Below are 21,990 nucleotides of genomic sequence, written 5' to 3'. Positions count from 1 at the left end.
AGCTTAAGCAAAATATCCTTGCCTCTTGGGAGATGGCATGCAGAGCTATTCGAATCCACCTCTTTTGAGTTCCACGCTTCTCCTTAGTGAGAATCACTGAGTTCTTAGCAACCTCATGCCCTCCCGACATCCTCTCGTTTTACTAATTCTTTTCTAATGACCTTAGTAAGTCATTTTTATTTCTCCATTTCCTTATTCTTTGCCCTCTTTACTCCTATGAGCTAAAATATAATCCTAGCCATTTCATATAAGGAGGAACTGCTCTGTTATTGATAATTCCCTTTCCAGGAAAAGTTAAGGCACATGTGTTGCTGAGAAATTTGGGTGAGATGAAAACCAACCTAGCATCATCAACTTTGAAACCTTTCAAAAGTAGACAGATGCCCCTTTTAACACCTGGATAGAAATTTTCTTCTTCAGCTTTATTTATCATTGCAGGTATCTGTTTTCCAGGAACTAGCATATTCTTGGAGAAGGCAATGGCACCCCACTCCAGTACTCTTGCCTGGAAAATCCCATGGACGGAGGAGCCTGGTAGGCTGTAGTCCATGGGATTGCTAAGAGTTGGACACGACTGAGCGACTTCCCTTTCACTTTTCACTTTCATGCATTGGAGAAGGAAATGGCAACCCACTCCAGTGTTCTTGCCTGGAGAATCCCAGGGACGGGGGAGCCTGGTGGGCTTCCATCTATGGGGTCGCACAGAGTCGGACATGACTGAAGCGACTTAGCAGCAGCAGCAGCATGTCATTCTAGACATCGAATTATGGGTATGCATATCAAAGCCTGTGGACATTCTGAGAACTTAAATGTTTTTTTCCTAAAGTCAGTAAAAGACAGAACCAGGACTCAAACCTTGGTCAAAAGTATTCCACTAAATTTATTGCTTCTATTTTTCCCTACTATACTATACTTCTAAAACGAGCATAGCATTTTTCTCTACTATCTTTTCTATTTAATTACATAGTATATTTTAACTACATTCTAGAACAATGGGTTGTTTGAGAAAACCCAGGAAATGTTATGATTTTTGATATTTGCATAGAGGAAATACAGTATGAAATTCCAACACCCATGTTCACTAATATTATTTTATAATATAAACTCGTAAAATTGAGATTTTTTTCCTATTGAGTATTCACACCAAATGTGGGATCAATACTAGTTCTATCTCACAGTATCTACTGGTTTTTTTAATCTTAAAGTGACCAGAGTGCTTACAAATAAGCACATTTTCCCCTGTAGTTCAGTCGATTTGTAAAATATCTTGAAGAATGGGGTGAAGGCAAATGTAATGCAGTGACTTAAAGAAAGCTGCTGAAAAATCAATACAAGCATCTTTCATTTCATCTGAGATGTAGTTCACAAGTGGAATTTGTGTATAGCAAATCTTATGCTTTTATATCGACTTTTGTTACAAAACCTGAAGAATATTCCTGTGATAAAGGAAAATTTTAGGCAGATTGAAACCATTTTGTAAGGAAGGGGTATGTCGATAACCAAGCATGGAGGGCTTCTGGTCTGGAGCTGTGTTTCTGAGGTGTATTCAGTTCTTTCTCAGATCTTTGATAAAACCACCCCCATGCCTGTAACCTTCTCTTTCTGGCCAATTTCATCCTCACTACTCCAGTGAAGTTTTAAAAAATATTTATAATGCTAAGGTGGTCCCTATATTTTCCATTCTAATGCCCTCCCCCCTTGGCCTTGATATTTATAATTGACCATATCAAAGCTAGAATGATGTACTTCGATAGCAGATACCACAAACATAAACTAAAAATTACGCACTTCTTCAGCAACTATTCAGTTTTTTCTTTCCATTGTTACAAATTGTTTCTGTCAAGATTCTACCTTATCTACTAAAGATTAAAAGGGAGATCCTGAACATTTCTATGGCCAGCATTTTCCAACTGGTTTTCTTATTCATTTCTCTCTTAGCTGCCATTCAAGTTAGGTATCAGCCATTTCACAGATGAAGGAACAGAACCCTAAAACAATTAAATGACATGCCTAGCAGTTGAGTGGAGAAATTTGACTTTGGATCTAGGTCTGTCTGAGTTGGATGCTCAAAGTCTATTTGAAAACACTAAGCGGGATTTTTAACCTGAAGAACCATGGGTCACATTTCTCAGACACATCAAAATTCCATTAAGTCGTTGTTTAAGATGCAGATTTCCAAACCCAGGAAATCCAAATATGCGGGTATGGAGCACAAAATCTGCATTTAACATGACTTCCCAAATAATCCTCATTGACATCCAAATTTGAGAATCCTTAGATGAGTTCAGGAGGGGAGTCCAGGAGCCTGTGAACTCTGAAACTGCACTCAAAGTTTGGTGCTGGTGTTGTGGGTACATTATTCAGAGAGTATCTTTGAGATTCTCAAAGGGGTCTTTTGCCCCAAAAAGGCAAAAAACACTAGCCGAAAAAGAAAGAAATTGGAACTGTGTCTTGTCACTTCCTAGTCTTGATCAGCTGCTGGGAATGAGGAATAGTTAGGTCATCATAAGGGCTTCCCAGGTGGCACGGTGGTCAAGAATCCCCTGCCAATGCAAGAGACCCGGGCTCAATCCCTGGGTCAGGATTATCCCCTGGAGGAGGAAGTGGCAGCCCACTCCGGTATTCTTGCCTGGAGAATCCCATGGACAGAGGAGCCTCGTGGGGTACCATTCTTGGAGTCACAGAGAGTTGGACCCAACTGAGTATACACACTGCACTAAGCCAGCTTGAGATAGAAGCAGTCTTCACATTGTGTGTTTCCCCACCCCCACACCCATCATCACCGCACCGCACCACTCCTCCCTGGCCTGGGTCCTTCCCACTAGAACCAGCTCCCACAACCGTCTCATTCACAACAGGAAACTCTCTTTTAACAGAATTCTTTTTACTGTAAATAATTCAGAGTTGTCTGTCCCTTTGTCTACATAACTGCAGTGAGTTAGTTGACTCAGTGACCCAAGTTGTCTAACATTTTACTGTAAACAGGATACCATTTATGTGAAAGAACCCAGTTACCGTATTTCTCTGTCATCTGCAGTCTGCAGAGGACAAAAAACAATGGTAACCTAACCCTTGGGCAAAATGCTAATGGCTACATAATTGACTTAGCAGATAATTATAAAATAGTTCCCTATTAAAACACAAAAGATGTAATTATTGCACTTTACAAACTAATTAATGAATGCTAACTCAATTCAATAATTAATAATTAATTATTTAACCTCTAATTAAATGATCATCCTTCCTTCCCCTGCAAACTTTGCTGGTGGCTTAATTGCTCTGGGCCAAAAATACAGGAGAAACAAATCTTCTCTGTTAATTAAACAGTGAAAAGATTTAGAATCATTGTAACAGAGAAAATTAGGGAATTTAAATTAGAGTATCTCCCATTTGGGTGCCCCTGGTGACTCAGTTGGTAAAGAATCTAAAGGCAACCTGAGTTCAATCCCTGGAACAGGAAGCTCCCCTGGAGAAGGGAATGGCTACCCACTCTAGTATTCTTGCCTGGAAAATTCCATGGACAAAGGAGCCCGGTGGGCTACAGTCCACGGAGCCGCAAAGAGTCCAACATGACTGAGCAACTGACAAACACATCTCTCATTTGAAAGAGACAAGAGCTCCAACCTCAGTTCCTACCCAAAGCATGAACCAAACAGGTCAGTTCAGTTTAGTTCAGTCGCTCAGTTGTGTCCGACTCTTTGCGACCCCATGAATTGCAGCACGCCAATTACAGTGGGGCAGGGTAATTCCCACCAAAGCACCAGACTAGATGGTTGGTTAATAGCCAGTTCTCCAAGGTACAGGTCAGGGCTTAGGAGCAAGGCAGGAGCCAGGCAGCCTGGACACCTAGAGTCCCCTGAAGCAGTTGTGTGCGGGAAACAGACAGAGGGTCACAAGGGACAGGTGTGCAAATCTTCCCAACTCAGCTTCCTTTGACATCACATTAGCAGCCCGAAGTCAGTCACTGTGGGAGTATTTACACCTCAGAAATTGGGACACTCTCAAATGAGGGCTTTTCCTTTCTCCCCCCAGTGCTGGTTATTAAGCATTTACCAACATACTACTACCCCTAGAGAAGGAGAGACAACTTGTGACTGAGTCCTGGATTGTCTGTCTACCCGGGCTAGAGTCCTGGTCAGCTTTGAGGCTTACCTGCAGGCTAGGGCTCTGTCCTCGGAACCTGTTCCCTGGACCTGATATGTTGCGAGGCTGCACTCCACATCCAGTCGTGTGCACAGCCCGTCTCATTGAATCCTCAAACAACTCTGTCACAGACAGTTACTGTTCCCAGCAATCTTTTGATTAAAAAAAAAAAACAAAAAACAGTACACACTTCCCTCACAATTATTCTCTATTACTTTAATACTTATTTATAATCTGTTAGTGGCTTACTCCTTAATTTTTTTTAAATTAAACAAATTCTTAGCATATCAATAAATGAGATTTTTTTCTGCTTATGAAGTATGTGTACATATGCATTCAGAATGAAATTGATGTCTTTGGTCCTTTTATGTTTTATCAGTGGCAGAGTGGCATTGTCACAGCATACATGACATTTCTATTGGGAGCGGAGACCAAGCTGGGTAACAAACATGTTCCTCACAGATAGAGATTTCTATGGCAGAAAGTACTGGTGAGGGTGTGAGGTAGCAGTGAATGGGAGCCATGGCTAGGGAAAGTCATCACTTAGCTACGCTGCATCACCTTCTAAGAGACAATATATCTGCTGCTTCCTAAGCAAAGACAGGGAGCTGGGAAGAGTGGGGTTTGTGCGGGAAACTGTGGAGGCCTCGAGCCCGCAGGAGCAGAGGGAACATGGCAAGTGACCAGTGACTGGCTCACCCTCCAGTTTTTTTGGTCCCCTGATTCAGCCTTCCCAAGAGAAGCAATTGTACCAGCCAGGACATGACATTCCTACGTGATTGTAATCATATGAGAGGAGTTCAGTTCTTCTCCATAAGTAACTGCTGAGCTCAGTAACTAAGGCAGCCTCTTCCTTGCCTCCCTCTCCGCAGACCTCAGGTATGACTTCCTCTCTTTGGTTCTCCCTTAGATGGTAATTTATCAAAAACACACATGCGACCCCCCTACTCCTTTTCTCAAAACCCTCCAAACCTCCTCATACCTTTCATGCGATAGAACAGCTAAAAAGGCCTTTCATGTCTGGCCTCTGCTTTATTCTTAAAGCCACTTCACGCCACACCCCTTCCCTCCAGCCATGCCTGCACCTGGCCCCAGCCATGCCTGCACCTGGCCCCAGCCTGCCCTGGCTTTAGGCCCCAGCCTATGTTGTTCCCTGTGTCTGCCATGTGGGCTCCAGAGAGACCCCACTGAACATGCTAATGTGGTGGTGACACCTCGAAGGTCACCTCTAACATCACCTTCTCTGTGATGCCAATCCAAAACCTCCAGTTTAATGTGAGTGCCATAAATGTTTGTGTCTTTCCAAACTTTGTGTTCTAAAACCTAACCCCTAATGTGATGGTGTTTAGAGGAAGAGCATCTGAGAGCTGATTAGATAAAGAAGATGGATTCCCCACAACTGGGATTGGTGTCTGACAAACAAGAGCCCCCTCAAAACTTCTTCCATGTAAGGACATAGCAAAGAATGGCCATTTATGAAGCAGGAAGTGGGCTTTCACAAGACACCAAATCCATGCACCTTTATCATAAATTTCCCAGCCTCCAGACCTGTGAGAATTAAATTTCTGTTGTTTGTAAGCCACCCAGTCTGTGGTATTCTGCTATGATAGCGTGAATGGACTAACACAATAGGCCCATTTTCGATGCATGCAGAGCACCCTTCGTGTAATTCTAACATGAGCCAAGTCACACTGTAATATCTGTCACACTGTAATATTTGTCAAACTGTTTGCTTGTTTCATTTCACTACCGTACCATACCTACAAACACAGACACGCACACAGGTCCCAGTAACTAGCTAGTATCAGAATTAAGGCTTCAAATTCTGCTTCTGTAATGGAACTGGAACTTGTAAGATAGATCTCATAAGAGCTAGCACTCTAGGATTATTGTGAGGGTTAAATGTGATAATCCATAGTTCCTCAAAGCTGCCTGGCATTTCATAAGTGCTCACTAAATTTTACTATATTATTTTTCTTCACAATCAGGAAACCTTCAGCATTAGAGGATCAGCACTGCAGGTCAAGTATAAGACAGCTCAACGAAGATTTGGGTTAAGAGCATGACTTCTGCAGTAAGACACTCAGGTTGCTATACTGAGCTGTGGAGTCTGAAAAATCATATAATAAGAGTTCTTATGTCGCATGCCTGCTGTGGATAGTCAATGAAATAAAGTGATTCACCTTGCCCACGTAAATCTTTTAAAAAGGTTAGGTATCATTATAAAAGTTGGAAATGAATGATGAGCATGTCAAGGTGAACACACAGCTCCCACTGACAGTTTCTGCCAGGAATGCGGCAGGCAGCTGCCCTGACCAGCAGTGATCCACAGGCTGCATCCACAGGCTGCACTGTGCCCAAAATGCTCCACATTGCAGATCAAGCTGGGTTTAGCCCCTTTGGCTTCTGAAAAGCTCCAGTGACAAAGATCTGGCTCCTGCTACCGTCGCACCTCAAGCCTCCTCACTAAATCATAGCGAGTGATAAATGGCTGGGGAGTGGGAGGAAGAGTGATGGAGGGGGTGTGTAGTCTGCTTGAGAAGCTCACCCAAACTTTCAAGTAGCCTCCACAATAAATCCAGGACTGTCGCTTGGTGATTAGTTAGAGGAAACAGAAACTGCAGGACAAAGCCAGGAAATGACCTTAGAGACTAAACATGGTGTATTTTATTTTAGGGCTTTTTCTCACTTAGAAGTGCTGCCAGCTTGTTTAAAGAGACCAAGTGTTATCAGGGAAGGAGTTGGGGGTCTGCCAGGCTTTTGACAACATCTGGTAAAAGATTTACAAAGCCCGGAATCAAAGGAGGAGGATGGATAGGAGGCTGTGTACTCTAGAGATGCTGCAGGTGGGCGTGAGATTGACATAAACTTTTTATTGCCCTTTGGGGAGCTTTCTAGTAAACCTGATGGGCTCCGTGAGCAGGGCGGAAGCCCCAGCAGAATGGCATGTTTCTGTGAAGGATGGCAGAGTGAGGAAAGGGTGGGAAGCCATTTGGGTCATTTGGGACCCATGGGAGTTAATCTGGGAAGGGAGTGGAGGGGTAAGGACCCTGCAGGACAAATGAGACTCTGGGCACTGTCCTGCCCCCATTATTACACACACAGAAATCAAGATGATGTTTGAGCAAAAAATAAGCCTCAACAACTTAAAGCAACCCACAGGAAATGGAGAGGAAGGAAGGCTAAAAGTATTGAGCCCCTCTCACACTGCTGGATCACTAATGCTAACCCATTACCATCCTTGACATGACAGAGGAGACTCCTGAGGGGCTGACTGGTTGAATCCACCTTGTATATTGCAAGTGGGGGGTACTGAGGTTTGTACCCATGTCTGCCCGGTTCTAAAACCGTCTAGTATCACTTTGCTTTGGAAGGGAGGGCTGGAATTTAATACCAGCTGGCAGAAATGCATTCTTCTCTGCTCCCTTAAAGTGCTGTCTTGCTGCTCATTGTTGCAACAATGAGTGTGTACGTGCTAAGTCACTTCAGTTGTGTCCAACTCTGTGCGACCCTATGGACTGTAGCCCATCAGGCTGCTCTGTCCAAGAGATTCTCCATGCAAGGATACTGGAGTGGGTTGCCATGCCCTCCTGCAAGGGATCTTCTCAATCCAGGGATCAAACCTGTGTCTCTTCCGTTTCATCTCCTGCATTGGCAGATGCATTCTACACCACTAGTACCACCTGGGAAGCCCTGTGACAGTACGGGTCCCCAAAACGTGGGTCCAAGGGTCTCCCTTATGAGTTCCTTGCCCCTCAGGGATGGTTCTGGCTTTCTAACCGTGAGCTTATATATATTCTCTCATCTGCAGACAGTAGACTGCAGGCTCCTCTACTTATTTCATCCCTGGGTTGGCCTGAGGCCTGTTTATTTTTAATGATGCCATTAACTGAGGCATACAAAGGAATAATTCTGAGGCCATTTATTTTCTCTCTTAAAGAGAATCTGCAAATAGTTCCAGAGGCTTTTTTTTTAAGTGATAAAATAATAGCTAATAATAGCTCCAATTTATAGAGTGCTTACTATGTGCTAGGCTCTATGTGAAGCGTTTTATGATAATTGTCTTAAATAATTGCAGACTGGTGGCATGCAGGCCAAACTGGTGGAAACTCTGTTTGCTGCACACAAATCTCAATGTCTTTAAATGGGACCTGCGTTCTTCAATTTTCTATAATTCACAGTTCAGTTGAGCTCAGTTCCGTCACTCAGTCGTGTCTGACTCTTTGCAACCCCATGAATTGCAGCACGCCAGGCTTCCCTGTCCATCATCAACTCCCAGAGTTCACCCAAATTTTTGTCCATCGAGTCCGTGGTGCCATCCAGCTATCTCATCCTCTGTCATCCCCTTCTCCTCCTGCTCTGAATCCCTCCCAGCATCAGTCTTTTCCAATGAGTCAGCTCTTCGCATGAGGTGGCCAAAGTACTGGAGCACTCCCTAATTTTGACCCCCTTCAATTCAGACCCCTGGAGGCAGTTGCATTTGTGACCTCTGCTTTCAAACAGCCTAAAACAGATGAAATAAATCATACATAGTCCCCACTTTATTACTACATAGTCCCCATTTTATTCCTGAGGCCAAAAAAGAATATGCAACTTAACTAACACCACACAGTTGGTAAGCAGGTTAGGATTTGAAAACAAATTCTTCTGACCAGGGAACAAGCTCTTAACTAACACACTGTATTCCCTTCTGTCATGGCAAGGTTTCCACAGGATGGTTTAGTATTTTCGTCTAAGGACAAAAGAGTTGTCTGGAACACTTCATCAGTGGTCACGATGCATCATCCCTTCTTTCCTGTCCCCTCGTTTCTCTGCTCATTGAGCAGCTGTCTGTAAAAGCTGCTGGCATGGGGGTGTCGACCCTCCCACCTCTGCCTCTCTCCCAAACCTCACTGCCATTTTTCTATACGGGCCAACAGCTGTAAACTCACCTGTGATTAGGATTTCAGTTCCTTTGGTTTCTGGATTGGAAGATGCATGAGAAAAATGCCATAGTAGAAGCTTTTTAAGACAAGACAGCGGGACTTGCCACTGGCCCAGTGGCTAAGACTCTGTACTCCCCATGCAGGGTACCTGGGTTCGATCCCTGGACAGGGAACTAGATCCCCCATGCTGCAAATAAGGGATCCAAAATGAAGGATCCCGCATGCCATAACAAAGACCTGCTGCTGCTAAGTCGCTTCAGTCGTGTCCGACTCTGTGCGACCCCATAGACAGAAGCCCACCAGGCTCCCCCATCCCTGGGATTCTCCAGGCAAGAACACTGGAGTGGGTTGCCATTTCCTTCTCCAATGCATGAAAATGAAAAGTGAAAGTGAAGTCGCTCAGTCGTGTCTGACTCTTCGCGACCCCATGGACTGCAGCCTACCAGGCTCCTCCATCCATGGGATTTTCCAGGCAAGAGTACTGGAGTGGGGTGCCATTGCCTTCTCCAAGAAAGACCTCGTGCAGCCAAATAAATAAATAAATATTCCAAACAAAAGAGTGGCACTAGTGGCATCCATCTTTATGGCTTTACCTGGTGACCCAGAAACTGGTCCACGGCCACAGATCAAGAGTGGGCTAGTATTATTGCTGCTATCTTAGTTAATATTATTACCAAAGAGTAGCAATGGTTTGGATATGGCTGACAACTGAACTGAATACCAGTGCTACTACTGCAGTGAAGACAATGACAACAATGGCAGAGCTGGCTGACAGGTAGTAATGTTCTCCCAAATATCCAAAATCACCCACCACCTAAGGGTGACACTTATCTTTTATTTTATGCTTGCATCTTTTCTGATTAATTTGTAAGTGATAGTTTTCCAGGTTGGCCAACATCCCTGCCTTATATATCTTGAATGTGGAATATTAGCCTCAACGTATTCATTTGTTTATTCACCACTGATTTATTTAACAAATGCTTACCAAGTGACCAAGTATTAGGAGCTGGGATACAGAGCGATTATAATTTCTAGTATAAATTCTACTACAGGGTTTTCAAGCAGCAGGACACAATTCATTAGTGAGACACAAAATTAATTTAGTGAGACACAAAATTAATTTAGTGGGTCATGACAAGCACTAAAGAAAATAAAACTGAATAGAATAGAAAATATCAAAGTGCACTTTGGGTCTTATTTTATGAACATTTCTTTCCACAGGATCTATGAATGCATGGTGAACATCCTGCTTGGCATTGTAAAAAGCATTTCTTACAAAAGACTGAGATCAAAAAGCATTGAAAGCTACTGGTCTGGTGGTCTAGGGAAGGGGCTATAGAGGGACAGCTGCTTGAACAAGAAGATGACCAGATGGCTGAATTACGAGGCTTTACTTTGCCCCTCAGGTGTTTTCCAGTAAGTCAACAGATGTCCGCAGACTGAAAAACACTTGAAAATACTAGTCCGAAGCTCTTTAGGTTCAGATGCTCCATGCTTCGGGACTAGATCTCTTTTTTGGCCTTAAAACTGTCTCTCCTTTTCACAGTGACTGAAATTAGCTAAATATACAAACACACACGTACCACATACATGCATATATTGTTATACTTTCTTTACATTTGTAAACTACAAGGCTTTTCTTATCAGGGAATCCACTAACTCTAATCACGTAAGATCATATAATCACATTCCAATGCCACAGACAGCTTAAATATTTACAGGGTTGAATGGGAACCAATAAATGTGAAAAGGCTGTCAAGTTTGGCAGCAGTGTCAGTAATTCAGGAGTAACTTACTTGCTGAAGGCCAAAGCCGGAAAAAACAATTGTGGGCTCCAACAAAGTTCACGTATCTATTCCAGTCCCAACGCTTGCGTGTGTGTATCTGTGTTTGTGGGTAGGAGTTCAACAATTGTTTATTTTTTTTTTTTAAGCCCTTTGTGAGGTCTCCTCCCAATTGCTTTCCAGGTCTGTGCTTGGAATTTTCTGCCACACATTCTCAAGATTTTTAACCAAATCCAGACAGCACAATCCCATTTTGTTTGGATTTGTGTTCCTTTAAGTAGTCCCCCAACCAGGCTTTGAAGCAAGCCCCCAGGATGATAAATGGGAGAAACTCACACCTCTTGGAAGGGCTGCGATTCCACTCTGTCTGCCTGGTGTCTAAGCAAAGCAGCTCTAAATTGATTTACAGAGACAACTGGGAAAATGGGAAAGCATTTCCGTGGAGATGCGGCAAATTAAAGGCTAGAGTAATCAGCTTCTTCTTTGACTCTTTTTTCTGCCTGAGTACCATAGTCTTTTACAGTACAGAAGTTCCTAGCTCTAGGATGTCCATGGGCCTTAGCTCATTGGAAAATATGTTTTCAATTCGAATGGTGGGCACTCCTTAAAGACACCCCTTTTAGGACACATTGCCCGGCCATTTGCCTTCTCTGATTAAGGGGCAGGAGGTCCTATTGTTTTGCTTCCTGATTTGTTTTTGAGGAACAGCTGCTTCTCTGGGCATTTGGCTAACTCTTCTCTAATCCTGAACAAAATCACCAGGAGCCAAGAGCTGGGTAAATGAAAAAGTAGGTAACTTAAGGCCAAGCAGGTTGTGCCTTTTCTCCCACAGTTGAATGTTTTCTAAGCAAGATCCGAGAAAAAGTGCTTGACCATAACTTGAATTGGTGATGGTAGCTGGGGGAGTTTCTGAATGCCTGTGAAATGAACCAAACTCCTTGGTTTCCAGTCCATGTGAAATCTGAGGTCACGAATGAGTGACAGCTACAAAGACTGTATAATTTCCAGAAGCAGTCATTGCTGCCCAGGTGATTATTAACAGTAACCAAGGCTGGTAATTCTGTCCCTTTTCTCTGTCACCTCCTGTTTACCTCACTTTGGAGTTCCCTTTGTGTTTCCATGCAAATGCAGAGGGGTTAACATTAATACGCTTTAAAAGCAGGTATGGGAAACCCATCCTTTGTGAATTGAATTTATTAACTATATTCCATTGCAATACTTTGATATTATGTCAAATGGATCATTTCAAACCTTTGAAAGTATTTTATTTCCATGTTCTTGCTCAAATCTATTGTGAAAATATACAGTGAGTGTGCTTTAACAGTGCCGTCTGTTGTAGTTTTTATAATTGAGTAGGCTGATTTTTCAGACTGCTCAGTATGTGAATGACGGTAGATCCACAGTGTCATTTCATTTTCTCTTATGTTAGTAAGTGAAGCATATAGCCCTAATTAAATTTAATATTTCATTCTGATTATTCTAGTGTTGACCCCAGACCTCCTCCCATTTCACAGTCATACCCACCCCTTATCATCTTCTTAAATCAAACAAGTTAATTCAGGTGAACATGCCTAGACAGATGTCTGGTGTATAATAGGTACTTCAGTATATGCTTTTACCCCTTTCAGATCTGTAATATTCATCCTTATTAGCAAGTAAATGCCTGTTCAAGGGAATATCCAAGGCTGGATAATAACATCACACCAGGTTTGTTAGTTGGGCTTGTTTTTAGTAACAACCAACTCACTTTCCTCACATCAAGTTCTTGGATTAAGGTCCATTAGAGGGAGGGACCTGAGGGAGTTGAGTTTGGATCACAGTCAGAGTTCAACCGTGGAGGCGAGTCTGCTGAGAGCTAACGCTGACACTGACTGTCCTCTCCCAGCTCCTGACAGGCAGAGTGGGAAGCGATGCTAGTGCAGAGGGGACCGGTGGCTCCTCAGCTAATAATAATATGATGAGAGACGCCAAATGGAAAAGAAGTAAATGGCTGTTAGGAGTAGCCCAATACATGAGGGCTACAATCTGAGCTGGAGTTTAGGAGGAAGTTGGAGAGAAAACAGCCCAAGAACGACGGACAGAGTTTTCCATACAGGAGGCTGTACTGAACCCATCCGAGTGCTTGCAAACTTCTTTGGCACTACAGTCTGATTCTGAGGGAACCTGTGTTGTCTCATTGCTTTGTCTCTTCCCTAACAGCTTTCTCACCATGAAGACACTCCAGAGCAAAGAGAAATAGAGCACCTTCTCCCAGTACTGCAACCTACCTGGATCACTACAGCTGTGACAGCTGCCTTGGATTTTATCTTGTGTGCATGCATGAATCTATGTCAAATTATACACACACACACACATATATATATATATATAGCCTTCCCACAATTCCTCATAAAGAAGGAAATAAATATCACTAAACGCTTTTGTTCCAAAAACAAAATGGATTGTACACACACACACATCTACCTGCACATCCCTCCCAATTTATGTAACTCCTTTAAAAAGGGAAGACATTTAATTATTTGTATAATAGTTACTTATTTTAACGTGAAAATATTCATCTTTCAGTCTACTACTCCTGTATTTCAATATGCATATACAGAAAATATGTAAATACACGTATTCATATTATGTTTATATACACGGTATGTGGTCTCAAAAGTACTCATGCACCCATGAGTGTATATGGTGACTCAACTTCTGATCTTCAAGGGGACAAATGAAAAATAAAGACTAGAAGGAAAGTGCCAAGTAAGAAGTACTCTTCCCGTATATTCTCATTTAAACACTGTTGAATGTAGTGAAGTCTATGATTTAACAGTTTTTAACCTAAATTTCCTAAATTTTAAAATAAAGGTACAGGTAGCCTAAGAGGAGGAAGACAGGCTGCAGTCTCCACCTAGAGATGAGCTCTTTAATGCCTTAGTGTATACATTAGCCTTGTACCAATTCCTCCACACACACATGTGAAACACAAGCAGATACGTACTTGACAGATAGATACACAGATAGATTAGATAATAGGTAGGTAGGTAGATAGATAATAGTTTTATAAAATTGAAATCACACAAGGCATGCTTTTCAATACTTTTAAATTAATTATACTTTAAAATAGAAAAGATTATAATTATTAACATGCACATGCTATTATGAATGTTTAGATTGATTTTATTTTGATTCGGACCTATGCCTTTTTGAAGTTTAAATCTGTCGTCTTTTCATTAGAACAGTACTTGTTTACTTAAGTGTACAAGTAGTAAATAAAACACACATTTATACTGTGAAAATTATAACAGGGAGCCCTCTTTTATCTTCCTTAATACCAAATTATCCCCCTTCTCCCTCCCTGTGCATTCTCACTGTCTTCCCCAAAGATCTGCCACTCACAAGTGGGAGTGGATCCTCCCATACCTTTTCCTAAACATTTACGTGTGTGTATGTTGCTGGAGGTTTTTTGTTATATTCACTTTCAACAAATCAGTCACTGAATTTAAATACATCCTCCATGATTTAAAAACACTTAATACTTTGAGAAAATATTTATACAGCTTTAGTTGAGGAGTAAAATAAATCATACATAGTTCATAGTTTATTTATCTTGAATTATGCATAGGATTAGGTTAAATCTAGAAAATCAGTCACCTCAGATCCTTTTTGGTAGTGGATGGATATGGGTGAATGTAGCAAAAATTATAAGCAAAACATATTCAGGAAATCACTTGGGAATCAATGTAGAACACCATTCATTTAACCTCATGAACTGCTTCATAAGTTTCTCTATTATACATCTCACTTATATCTTGAGTAAATATCTTTCTAATCCAAGTCCTAGAATTAGATATTGTATGTATCAATCAATAGAGTATCTATTACATTCTCATGTTTTTCCTAAAAACAATATCCTAGTGAAAGGATTCTGAGTTCTTTAATAATACAATAGAATCAAGCTAAAAATAACATTTTGATCCTGTAGAAATCTGATATTGCTAAGAAAGGGGATAAAAAAAAAAAAAGAAAGGGGATGGATTATATAGTTAGGATAAACAAGGATCTACTTGATTTCATTTTTTACATTCCTTTCATAGTTTAAAAAGCACTGGTTTAGATTTTGCATTCTGTGGTACAGACCTACATTAGTAAAACTGTCATGTATACTTTTTAAAATTTGCTTATTACACTTGTGAACATTTTCAGGTGATCATAGAAATGTCTAAATAGCTAAAGCTACACTAGCACAGTCCAGTACTGATCCCATCCCACTCAGAAAAATTCATTTAAAATAGAAAAAAATCCTATGTAATGGGATTGTAAGCTAGAAGCTTAAGTGCTATAATAAAAAACAATCTTATGCAAATATAGTCTTAGACAGTGGGACTTTTCCTGCTGCCTTGGAAATTGTGACTGGGGCCTGAAACTGTAAGTAGCAAGATTCAGGGACCCTACATTCCAACAGCTGGGGCTGGTTCTCATCCAGGTCTACTAAGAGATTAGCTCTGCTATCACCATCCACTCCCCACTTTTTATATCCATTCACATCTATATGAGAAGACAGGAAGACAGGGACATGGAGGGATGAAAGAAACACTGGAGTTAAAAGTCTTAAGCCTGGAGGTACTTTACACTGGATCAATGTAACTAAGCTGGAGCTAAGTTTCCCAGAATCCCCTTCTTGGTAAGGTCTGGGCTAGGGTTGGCCACAAGAGAAATTCTCTTGGGAACAAAAGGCAGAAGTGAGGCAGCAGCCATCTTTCCTTTCAGAAGATGAGATGCTATTGCAGCTCAAGCATACTGTTAGAACCTGCTCACTGATTTCCAGGCATAAGGCAGAAGAGCCCAGCCCATGACTCTTCTAGTTCTTGTCAGATTTCCTGCTTCAGCTGAACTCTCGGGTCAGACGTGCCTTCTGTGCCATGACAAAAGGCACCAGCTTCTACAGGAGTCCTGTCTGAAGTTGGAGACAGTGAGAGACTGACCCAGATTCCAGTTCATCCCTGTGGGTTGCGGCTCATCCTTGCTCTCCCCTACTTTACTTCCTTCTTTCCCTTCTGACTGCCTGACCTGCTGATGTTAGGCTCAGCATCAGGTTCAAAAGGTACACCTATAAATGAATCATATGAACATAAAGGAGCACTCAGGAGAATGATTTAGAGACTGAAGGTTCCCCAGTGAAGGGAAGACCAGCATCTCTTCACTTAAATGCATGCTCTTTTGCGGGGGACCCTGAAGACTCCCTTTGGTCCTGCCAGCATGGTGGAGCAGAGGGTGGAGAGAGAGTAAATGGGAGAGCTCAACGCATCCTCTAGAATTTGGAACTAGAGTGACTATGGAGTCTGGGATCTGCCTCGTTCTTGGAAGTTTCTGATGACAGTAAGATAGCCCACAGCAGTTTATTGTGCTTAAGAAGAAATCAGGCATAAATTCCCACCCACCTTATCATTGAGAGTATGTAAAAGGATTCCCCAGGGCTCCATAGCAGGAGGCAGAAACCCTGGGGCTACCAAGGTGGCTCCCAACTGATGGTTGCCCCATCTGGAGAAGGGATTGAAGGTATGGAACTCTGTCTACAAAAGTAACGTGACTGTCCTTCAGCAATTGGGGGATGGAATGAAGATGGCCATCACCTCCTAAAACCATGAAGAGACTATCCCATGAGCACAGGCTACCAGTGGCAGACAAAACCAGACTAAGCCAGAGATCAAAGATGCCTTTCACTATAGACAGGCAGTCAGGACCCCTACCTTCTCCCCTCTTCCCTTTTCCAGAGGATCTACAGACCCAGAAGTGGATATGGCTGGGAAGGAGAAGGTGTCCCAGAGTCTGACCCAGGAGAGAAAGGAGGAAAATGAATTAAAGGAGAAACCCACTTGACTTCACTTCTGCAAGTCTCTTGAAATATAGACTAAGCTTGTGCTGCAGAGAAAAGGAGAGGAGATCTGTAATAGTTTTGGGGTTAGACTTTCAAAGTGGGCTGAACTAATTCCTTTTTAAATAGCTATATTTTTAACAAAAACTAATGGGATATGCCCAAAGGGGCCTCTGACACAACAGTTTAGAACAGTGATTAGTGAAAAATAAAACCATGTCATGTTAGAATACCCAAAGCATTCAGACTTCAATAAAATTGATACTTTATAGATATGTAAGTGGATTTATATACATATATGGATATGTTTGTGGGTTTATATACACATATATTCATACATGCACATACCCCCTCGTTTATATGAAGATAACTGAGTTGGATAGGAAAGCTTGAGAACCTAGATTAGTTTCAGCAAATATGTGGCACATGTATCACCAGTCTCACCCCACCTCCATCCCTTGCCCAAGGTTGCTGCTGCTGCTGCTAAGTCGCTTCAGTCGTGTCTGACTCTGTGCAACCCCATAGACAGCAGCCCACCAGGCTCCCCTGTCCCTGGGATTCTCCAGGCAAGAACACTGGAGTGGGGTGCCACTGCCTTCTCCAATGCATGAAAGCGAAAAGTGAAAGTGAAGTTGCTCAGTCATGTCTGACTCTCTGCAACGCGGTGGACTGCAGCCCACCAGGCTCCTCCGTCCATGGGATTTTCCAGGCAAGAGTGCTGGAGTAGGGTGCCATTGCCTTCTCCAATTGCCCAAGGCAGACATTACTAATTGATCACTGCTCTCTTTCACACTGAGCCAGGACTGGAGTGCAGAGTCCTTTTCAAGCCAACATTCCAGGAAGCCACTTTCAAGAGATCAGAGTTGGCATACAAGAAGAAACTTGTTTATCATCCTGTTCAAGATTCTAGAACACAAATCTGGAACAGGGAGTCTGATTTTAAGCAGCCATGAAAACTATGCCTATTATTTGCTCAGAGCCTATTTATTCTTTGTTGTCGTTTACTTGGTAAGTTGTGTCCAACTCTTTGCAACACCATGGACTGTAGACCAGGAGGCTTCTCTGTCCATAGGATTTCCGAGGCAAGGATATTGGAGTAGGTCACTGTTTCCTTCTCAAAGGGATCTTCCCAACCCAGGGATCAAACCTGTGTCTCTTTCATTGGCAGGTGGAATCTGTACCACTGAGCCACCACCAGCTGTCACCTAGTATGTCAGTCCACAGCATGAAAGAGTGAGTGAACTAATAGTGAGGATTTTATAGAGTAAATAGCACTAATAGTAGGAAGCCAAGATACTGACAAAAAAGGCGACATAGTAAGAATAATTTCCATTAACTTTACATTTTTAACTTTGTTCCCAGTCATATGTACAAGTATTACAATTTATTCTCATTTTTTAGAGGAGAAAAATTTAGGCTCATAGAACTTAAATGACTTAGCCAAAAACACACAGCTGGAAGTCAATCCAGGTCTTTAAACCTCCAAAGCACATATTATTTTCTTGGCACCACAAAGAATTTCCCAAATTGCAGCTTACATATTTCCAAGAGAATAGCAGCCTGGTGTCATGTAATGTAGGAGCAGATAGTCCCTAGACCTCAATGAGATTTAAAGGCATACATTTTAGAAAACAATAATGCATAGTTTCTGATGACTACCCTGTCATTAAGAAAACATTAATTAACATGCTCTTTAAGTGAGGAAGGTAAGTAAATCAGAATTTTTAAAATTTGAAATTAAAATACTATAAAATATTAAAGAAAAGTCAATGTACATATATTACACTATATATAGTATATCATGTAGTCCACTATTAAGCCAGATAAACTGAGTGACTACGCTTGTGTATAGGTGCATGTATGATATGACATACAGGAATTTCCTAAGAGAAGCTATTAAAATGCTAGTTACCAGCTGATCCTATGCCTCCCACCCCCAGAATGAGGTCATTTTCATATATATGATCAATAGCCTTAAGTTTTTTTATTTTTTTAGAAGCAGGAAATGAGATCCTGGAGTTTCTGATCATTTTGAATATTTATCTTTTTCCATCTCTACTCCATCGTTAGCACCTGGTTCAATCATGGGCCCTTAGTTTCATGGAATAATTTCACATTCGGCCAACAAGGTAGAATTATTTTGTTCCACTCTACCCAAAAGAACTTTTTTCTGGGAAGAGCCTCCTTCGATACACTCAAGAAATGCACCCCCTTCCCAAGGTTTTGGGACCTCTCCCTTTGGGCAGGTAACATGCTGGATGAGTTGAGGTTTTGGAAATCTCAGAGACCTGAGTTTGTCTTTGCTCAGTATCTTCATAACATTGTCATACTGCATGAAGTAAGACAAAGAAAAATATCTCATATGTGGAATCTAAAAATAAATTATACAAATGAGCTTATTTACAAAACTGCAGACTCAGACAGAGAAGGAGCTAAAAGTTACCAGGGGGAAGAGTAAGGGAGGGTTAGTTAGAGAGTTTGAAATTGACATGTATACATTGCGGTATTTAAAATGGAAAAGCAATAAGGACCTACTGTTTAGCCCATGGAAATCTGCTCAGTGTTATGTAACAACCTAAATCGGAAAAGAAATTTGAAAAAGAATTGATATATGTTTATATGTATAACTGAATCACTTTGCTATATACCCGAAACTAACATCATTGTTAATCAACTATATATTCCAATGTAAAATAAAAGCTTTTTTTCAAAAAAAGAAAGTTCATAACTCTGTGACCTTAGGCAAGATATTTGAACTTGTTTCCTCATCTGTAAAATGGGTAAAGCATTAGTGTCTACACCTTGGGCTACTGAGAAGATTAAATGAGTTAACATATAGTATAAGGTATATGGGCTTCCCAGATAGCTCAGCCAGTAGAGAATCTTCCTGCAATGTGGGAGACCTGGGTTTGATCCCTTAATTGGGACAATGTCCTGCAGGAGGGCATGGTAAGCTACTCCAGTATTCTTGTCTGGAGGATCCCCATGGACAGAGGACCCTGGAGACCTGAGCAACTAAACACATGTACACATGTACAGCATAAGTGACAGAGCAAGCCCTCAAATCACATGTAATTATTACCACTACTCCCTAAGCCCCTCTACTTTTAGGATTGCCAGGTGATTGATTGTCTTTGTCCCCATTCTTGCCATGGATAATTTCCAGGACGCAACGGTTTGTACAAAGGGAAAAGAGCTTCCCAGTTAGACTTTATGATCAGTTGTGGATGAAGGGAATGGTAATGTTTTATCTTTGAGGTGCTTATCAGGTACATGCAGATTAAAATTAAAGAGAGTGCTCCAGGCACTCTTCTCCCCGTGAATTTTATTATGACATTTCAATGCTCGACTTTGGATATAGCCCATCTATTTCCACAATAATTGGTAACAAGAGCTATAGTTTGGGAAATTATTTCATTGTGCAAACTAACAGACTGGAACACTAGAAAGAAAAATCTCTTATTTAGTATTAGGTCCTTGAAGGAAAGAGAAAAAAAAAAGTTTTTTTAAGAAATGATATTGTTTTCAAGTTTGCCTCTTTCAGAAATCTTCTCTTTATATCTACTCAAGTTCAATTATGTAATCCCAAAGAAAGAAAAGAAAGCTCACCGTCTTCACAGCACATTGTTGGGACTGCTTAATAAAAGCAGTGCCTGCTTTGTTCTGTTATAATCCCCCATTCTTTGGGATTTAATGAGACAAGATACTGTATTTTGAAATGAACACATATACAAAGGCAAGTCGATTTCCTTTGGGGATAAATCCCTTATTAAACTCCAGCTCAACAAATTTAAATATAATAATGGCTTTGACTAAATCTGTATACAGTGAAATCCACTAATGGGGACCACCCCATAGTTCAATAAAGCAAAACAAAACAAGAGAGTCTTTTAGGCAGGTGGTCTCGTAACACAAATTCATGATAGCTTGTGTTCAGTTATTAACTGGAAGGATTCGTGGTAAGACAGAGTCAACACTGTTCTCCTTCCTTTGTAAAGAATGTCACTTCTCTTTCCTCCCTTTCCCCATCGCAAATTCTCTGGTGCCCAGTGGTGCACCCAGCTTCCCTGGAAAAGGGCAACCACCACAGTGACCACAGGCCCAGCTGAGCCCAGGTCAGCGAAAGTGATTTTATGTCAGCCAGAGGGAAACATCTAAAGATAGGAGTTTAAAGATTAGGGGAGCAAAGCCTGTTATGTGTGAGCACAGTCCATGCTTTCTCATCATCCTTTGACTGCTTGGTAGAAAGACTTGGTTTGAAGGGACCTGAATCTACTTTGTACACATTCAGAGTTAAATATATGAAAGAATATCAAGACTAGGAAAATCTCCCTCAAAGCAAAGAGAAGAAAATCATCTCATAATCTTAGCTCTCCAGCCCAACTACTACTTGCTTAAAAAATATAGACAAATACATTATACACGGTTGTAATTATCGAGATTATGCTGTTTTTTATCCTGCCTTTTTCATGAACTATCTCCTGTTAATACAGTCTTAATAACTGTCATTTCAGTGATGGTGCCATGAGTTGGCAAACTACTTCTCACCAACTCAACCTGCTTTTGTAAATAAAGTTTCACTGGAACACAATCATGTCTATGTATTGCCAATGGCTGTTGCAAATGGCAAAATGCAGTAGTTGTGACAGAAACTCTATGGCCTGCAGATCCTGAAATATCTACCCTCTGTCCCTTTAGATAAAAAGTTCATCAACCTCCACATACTTTTCATCGAGTTGAGATCTATAATTTATGTAACCAATCCCGTGTTTCTGAATATTTAGTTTCATTTCTCCTTTCTTCTTGCTGCTACCTCACTGAATATCAGGGTTTTTACATTTTTTTCTTTTTTAAAAAAGGATTTCCTTAACCTGAATCCTCTAAAGTAGGATTACTACATCAGGTATAAAAACTTTGATAGCTCATAATCTCATTAAAACCTCATGAAACAAAGCAGTATGTCTCATAATGGTGCATTTCTCTGACGGTAGGGTGTCTACCACATCAACACAGAACGACTGTGGACTTGGGTTGACCTGTGGATACAAGGCTAATTGCTGGAGTAGAGTCTCAGGGGCATAGTCTTACTCTTGCACCTGTGGTCACAGCCGTAGTTTTCTGATGTGAGCATGTTATATGTTCAACGATTTGGCTAGTTGCCATGTTATCACCTGCAGTGACCATTCTCCATGCATTTTGTAGAGAATCCTCTCTTATGAGATTTGCCACACAAAATCACCTAACCACAATCTCATCACTTTGACAAACATGAAATGAA

This window comes from Ovis aries, chromosome 2 (genome assembly GCF_016772045.2).
Source record: "Ovis aries strain OAR_USU_Benz2616 breed Rambouillet chromosome 2, ARS-UI_Ramb_v3.0, whole genome shotgun sequence".
Classification (NCBI taxonomy): domain Eukaryota; kingdom Metazoa; phylum Chordata; class Mammalia; order Artiodactyla; family Bovidae; genus Ovis; species Ovis aries.
Note: the sequence above shows the minus strand (reverse complement) of the source record.